The sequence below is a fragment of the Aedes albopictus genome, chromosome 1 (assembly GCF_035046485.1).
Source record: "Aedes albopictus strain Foshan chromosome 1, AalbF5, whole genome shotgun sequence".
NCBI classification, from domain to species: Eukaryota; Metazoa; Arthropoda; class Insecta; order Diptera; family Culicidae; genus Aedes; species Aedes albopictus.
The window spans coordinates 77,914,803-77,921,334 of NC_085136.1; positions in this window are offsets into that span (position 1 = coordinate 77,914,803).

Genomic DNA, 6,532 nt, shown 5'->3' on the forward strand with positions numbered 1-6,532 from the left:
CGTTGTTCCGGGCGGCCGAAGTGCCGGCGCAGCTTCTGGATGACCTGTGGGATGGATTCGGTAGGTAGTAGCTACCCGGACACCAGCTCGAATGCGCCACCTTCTAGCACGTCCTGATGTCGCATCAAATTCTCATGGTTCATATAGCCACAGGCATCGTTGGACGCTTTGTAGGCTGCGTAGAAGAATGACCACTGTGCTGGTTTGCCGGAGAATTTTGGGAGTTTATAGATTAATCCCTTCCACACGGCCAGCTGGGCCTTCGTTGGTCCGGTCTGCTGTTGCCCAGCCTGTATTGACTGATACTCGCCACTTCTCTGGACGTTTTTCTTGGAACACTTTTCCTCGTTCGCGCTTCCATGGATGAATCCGAATTCTGGCGCTCTCGTAGCCTCGCGTTGCTCACCTTGTCCTTGCTCAGCTTCAACACGTACGGGTTGATTTTTCCGAAAAGACTGGCTCGCGAAACATCCGTGATTACTTTCGGCGCTGGTTTCGTCTTTCGACCCGAAAGTTCTGCTAGCTCCTCATCCATGGCCGCCATTTGCATCTCGAAGGAAGACACCCTGTTCGCTTACAGCCACTGGGTATGTGCCATCTTCTTTTGGAGTATATCCGCTTGCCTCCCTTTGCCTCTTTTATTCTTCAGCGTGCATCTGCAGCTACAACTCTATCTTTCACTGCTCGAACGCACGCTGCATCCCCCTTTCCTCCTTTCGCAGCTGAATTTCCGCCTCCATGTCCTTGTACTATCGCTTCTGCTTCTCTTCTAACGCTCGCGTTTTTGTTTCTACGCTAGACGCAGCTAGACGAGAGTAGGCGCTGGATTTGTCAGACTCGTCGTTGGGGTCTCAGTGGTCTCAAGGGTGTTTCAGGAGACCTCAGGGGGTTTCAGAGGGTCTCTGAAACGTTTCATGGGCTCCCAAGGGGTTTCAGGGGAATTTGGGGGATCTCAGGAGCGTTCCAGGGTATCTCAGGATACAGGGGGTTGCTCAAGGGAGTTATATATGGGGTCTTAGGGGCGTTTGAAGGGGTCCAAGAGGATTTCAGGGAGCTACTACGAGGTCTTAGGAGCTTTTTAGGGAGTTCTGGAAGATTTTCAAAAAGAGGGGGGGATTATTGCGAGGTCTCAGTGGCTTTCGATTCAGGGTGTTTCACGGGCTCTCTCGAGGGCGTTTTAGGGGTATCAATGGCGTTTCATTGGGTTCAAGGAGTGTTTCGTGGGTATTCAGGTGGTAACATGCGGTCTTTGGGGTGGTTAGGATTCTAAAAATCTCAGATGGTTACAGAGGAGCTCCAGGGCATCTCAGGGGCATTTCATGGGGTCTCATGGGCATTCCACGGATCTCAGTGAAAGGTGTTCTATAGGATTTAAGGGGCATTTCAGGGGGTCTCAACCTCAGGGGAGTTTCAGGGGTTTCCGGGGGTTACTACGAGCTCTCACGGGTTCTTCAGCCTGTCCCAGGGGATTTCAGGCGAGTTTAAGGGAGTAGGGTACCTGGAGCTCTTAGAGACGTTTCATGGGAACTCCAGGGCATTCCAAAAGGTTCCAGGGAGATTCCAGGGGGTTGCAGTGGCGTTTTAGGGCTCTTAAGAGGCTTTTAGAGGGTCTCAGGGTTGTTTCAGGGGCGCTTCAGGGTGCCTCAGGGACGTTACTGGGGGACTCAAGGTGGTTTAGGGTGTCACAAGTGGTGCTGCCAAAGCGCTCCGTCAAACACTTGGGCGCCATGATCGACGATAAGCTTACCTTCGGTAGCCACGTCGATTATGCCTGTAAAAGAGCCTCTACAGCTATTGCGGCACTGTCCCGGATGATGTCCAATAGCTCAGCGGTGTACGCCAGTAAGCGTAAGCTTCTGGCTAGTGTTGCTACGTCCATACTTAGGTATGGCGGCCCGGCGTGGGGCACCGCGCTAAGTACTGAATGCTACCGACGGAAGCTGGAAAGTACTTACAGGCTTCTGTGCCTGAGGGTTGCGAGTGCCTACCGTACCGTGTCATACGACGCTCTCTGCGTCATTACTGGTATGGTTCCTATCAGCATTCTTATCAGTGAGGACATGGAGTGCTTCGAAAGGCGTGGCACAAGAGGCATACGCAGGACTACCAGAATGGCTTCTATGGTCAAATGGCAGCGCGCGTGGGACAGTTCCACCAAAGGAAGGTGGACCCATAGGCTGATACCGAGGGTAGATAGTTGGATTAATAGGCGCCATGGGGAAGTTACATTCCACCTGACACAGGTCCTTTCAGGTCATGGTTGCTTCCGACAGTATCTACACCGTTTCGGTCATGCGGATTCTCCCGAATGCCCAGTGTGCAATGGTTTAGAGGAAACGGCGAAACACATTTTGTTCGTGTGCCCGCGTTTTCGCACAATGCGTGACCGCATGCTTGCCACATGTGGGGAGGACACAACTCCACACAATCTGGTCCAGAGGGATTGTAGGGGTGAGTTTGGCAGGAATGCCGTTTCGACGGCTATCCTCTGGGAGCTACAGAGGGGGTGGCGCGTGCACTCGGAGAATGACTAGTGCATACGCGATACAAGAGGTGGTCCAACGATTCGCTGTCGGCTACGTAGGTCATAGCGGTGCCCTGCGGTCGAAATCGACCCTTACAGCGATGAAGTGGCCGCGGGAAGAATATTCTGGTAGCGTTGTTGTCGTGGCGTCGATCTACTGGGTTGGATCCGAGCCCGCAGTTGGAAAGGGTCCCCGGCAAGGTCGGGGCAGGTGGAGGCCCATGTCGGCACGTCCTTTTGTGTGCTGGCTGATAGGGCCTTCCTTGCGGGAACTGGGAAGGCTAAATCGCTGTGCATGCGGTATCACTTCTTGATACATTTCTCTCCATGACAAGCGCCAGTACCACAGATAGCAATACGAAAGCATAGTAACTAGGCGCGCTGTGCCATTGTGGCAGCATTGATGATCATGACGGAAAAGCGCAGTAGTTGCTTTCCGCACCTTTTCTTCTCCAACCACATGCGTGTTGTGCATTAATTGTAAGGTGCTGACTACTTGTTGAGCCTGGGTTAGGTATCTGAATCATACTGTCTTTACCGCGCCGCGCGGTGTCCGTCAGTATTATATGATCTACTCGTGGCCGAAAGTAGATTGGAGGAGGAAGTTCGCCGATTCTCCCTCGCGCGGCTCCACCAAATAATGCCGGTTTGCAAGAATTAAATGGACGTAGGTAAGCATTAAGCATACCGCGCTGGCTGTCGTGCATGGCTTCAGGTGGTCAGCCGCAAATTTGTTTTGCACGCGAATTATGCGCGCACACAAATTGAAGAAGTCAGCTGATTGATCACGACGCGATCACGATGAGCTAGCGCATCGGAGAAAGAAAGGAAGTTACACGCGTGGTTGGCTACCGCTCTGGCTGCAGTTTTCGTGTGAAAATTGTAGGCGAGATGGGGGAGCAGGGATGTCTTCCTTAGTAGGATAAAGACCTTATTATACTTGTAACTCAGAATTCTAAACTCGATAAAAATCGTTACCACCATGAATGGCACCGTCATATCAAATGTTGAGGTACTTCTGTACCAGTCTCCCCTATCAATCATCCACAAACAATACATAATCACATCGTCTCGCGACTACTCACGGTTGTTTGTTTGCATTTTCACTGCCTTCCACGCCAGCAATGAGCGATGAGCAAAAATCAACCAATCCAATAATTGTAATGGTAAAATTTCTACCCATAACGAGCTGGGCATCCAGCGGTGAAGCGAAGAAAATAAAAACAATAATGCTCTCTGCACAAAAAAAGTAGGTTATTGTTACAAACAACCATCGCCACACCTGTCTTCGTTACGACGCGACGAGACGAGGGAAAAGGCAAAATAAAAACTGCCGACGCCGCTACCGGAGAGTTTAATCCGCCAAACAATCTCAACCGTGGCGTAATAATCCCATCATTTTTCGGGTGGAAAATTCTCGTGAGACAATCCGTTTTGCGACATCGACGAATGAAATCTGCGATTAGCATCACCCAACGAACGAAGTGACACAGAGCCAAACAAATCAAGTTCGTCGCTTGCGTTGGAGCAAGTCACTTGCTGCTTCATTCTCGTAAACAACCGATGGAGAGCATTTGTAGTTCGCGTCATGAGGATCATGATCGATCGACTTATGCGCGACTGCGCCGAGTGTCACGCATTTTATCGCATTAGGTTGCAGTTCGATTTCGCAACCTCTCGCAGCTTAAGTAGACGCATGTGACATCAGAATTTCGATCGGATCGCATACCGCATCTAGTCCTAAGGGCTTATGAGATCGTGCACCGTCAAACTGCTGTCTGCTGCTGTTGCTGCATACCCTATTGGGCACCGATGATTTGAGTGGATTCAGCAGGTGGATCACCACGGCGCCTTTACCGATCGATGATGCTCGCGTATTAGGTAGAGAGAGAAATGGAATAAGTTTTCTTTTGGTTAGGTATCTTCACGGGTGTTAGAGCTGTAGATGATGTGCGAAGATGAGAAATGAGCATCGTCTATTATGTAAAAGTTGTGGTAGTGTTGGCCGCATGTGAAAGCGATCAGTTTCTATATTATGGATTCATGTGCTAAGTTATGTAACATGCGGTTTGCGCCTATTCTTACAAACTTTTACCAATTTATCGATCGTTGATCTTAGTGATAGATGAACAATGAACATGCTTCATAATTTGGGATTACTTTCCATATTGATACACAGAAAAAAGAAGTATGCTTGTCTCTTTTATGGCTGGCATAAAAAGGAATTTTGTGCATAAATTAAGTCAGAGTTTTGGCATTTGAGTTGGGTTCAAAGGGCGTTTCCAAAAAGTTCCAAGAGAGTCCAAAAGTAAGGGGTTCAAAGGGGCTTCAGGAGCATTTTAGGAGGTATCAGGAGCCTTTAAGAGCGTTCAGATGGAAAACTCCTGAAGCACCCCTGGTGCTTCCCAGAAAACCGCTAAGACCCCTTTGAAACGCCCCAGAGATCTGGTACCCTCTATACTCACTGGGATCCACTGAAAATGTCCCTAAAATCCTCTAAAACATCCTCGGGGCCTCCTGAGAATATACCCTGAAACGCCACTAAGACACTGAAAACTCCCTTGAGTTCCCCAGAAACGTCCCTGAGGCACATTGAAGCGCCCCTGAAATACCCCAGAGATCCCCTAAAACCCTCCTGAGTGCCTTAAACTGCCCCTGAGACCCTCTAGATTTCCCCTGGAACCCCCTGAAATGTCCTGGAATCCCCATGAAACGTTCTTGAGACTCCCTGAAATTCTGTCAAGATCTCCTGAAACACCCTGAAGCGCCCTTGTAGATGTAACCCCTCTGAAATTCTTCGGGACCCCCTAAACTCCCCTGAGGCTGAGACACCCATAGACTCTATAGAACTCCTTTGGAACCACCTTTTTTTTTTTCCTTCTAAACCATAGGGGGATAATCTGCTCAACAGACACCCTAACAGAAGGTTAGGGTAGTGTAGGTCTGACAGGCCGTTTTCTACAACAAAAGTAAAATCCAGGACTACTCTCTCCTCGTACCCACTAAACCATTCCTATGGTCGCCAAACCCTACGTCTCTCCGGAACCACCAAGAAGGTATTGCTTCAGAGAGGGGCTAGTGCACATTGCACCCACAAGGTTAGCTGCGTAGCCTGTAGCAACGAACATCGATGACTCGCTTTGGAGAGTCCATCACGGTAGCATGCTGGCGCTTAGCCAGTTTCCCGAGTGGTCCTCGCCACTCCTTTTGTCCTCGGAAGGCGGGCAGAGTCAACCCCGCCCGCGCCCTACTGCTGAGCGGACATCAAGAACTGATGCCCACATGTAACCCGAGCCGCCTGAGACTCCAGAAATGCCCATGAGACCCCCTGAAATGTCCCTGATAGGCCCTAGAGCTCCTCTGAAACCCACTAAGACTTCCTGAAATGCCCTTAAGACCCCATGGTACCACCTTCAATCCCCATGAAATCTTCCTGGGACCCATTGAGACCACTAAAACACCTCCGAGAGCTTCTGAGACACCCTGATAACGCCCCTGAGACCCCGCAATACCCCCTGAAATCCCCCTGGGCCCCTTCAAACATTCCTGAGATCCCACAAACTCTAAACTCTAAAACCCCCTGAGATATCCTAAAACCAGAGATCCCTTGAATCCTCCTGAGCTTCCTGCAGCTTCCTGCAACGCTCTTGAGATACCCTGAGCCAGAGAACCCCTGAAATCCTCCTGAGAAGCATCCCTGGAATCACCTAAAATGCCCTAGAATTTCCTGAAACGCTCTGAAATCCCCTGAATCGCCCCTGTGACCTCGTAGGACACTGGAACCTTTTTTTATGAACATGGCTGGAACTGCATAAATTAAAAATGCGCATGAATTAAAAAAAAGCTTAAAAAGAGTGAAATATATGCATAAATTAAGTTTGGGCTTTAATTAGAAAATCTAGTTCGCGAGAACAGGTCTTGTTCCTGGGCAACTGAGGTGAGGCTAAGGAGGTTTCCAGAAAGTTCCCAGAGAGCCCAAAAAGGGGGTTCCAAGGGGCTTCAGGGGCG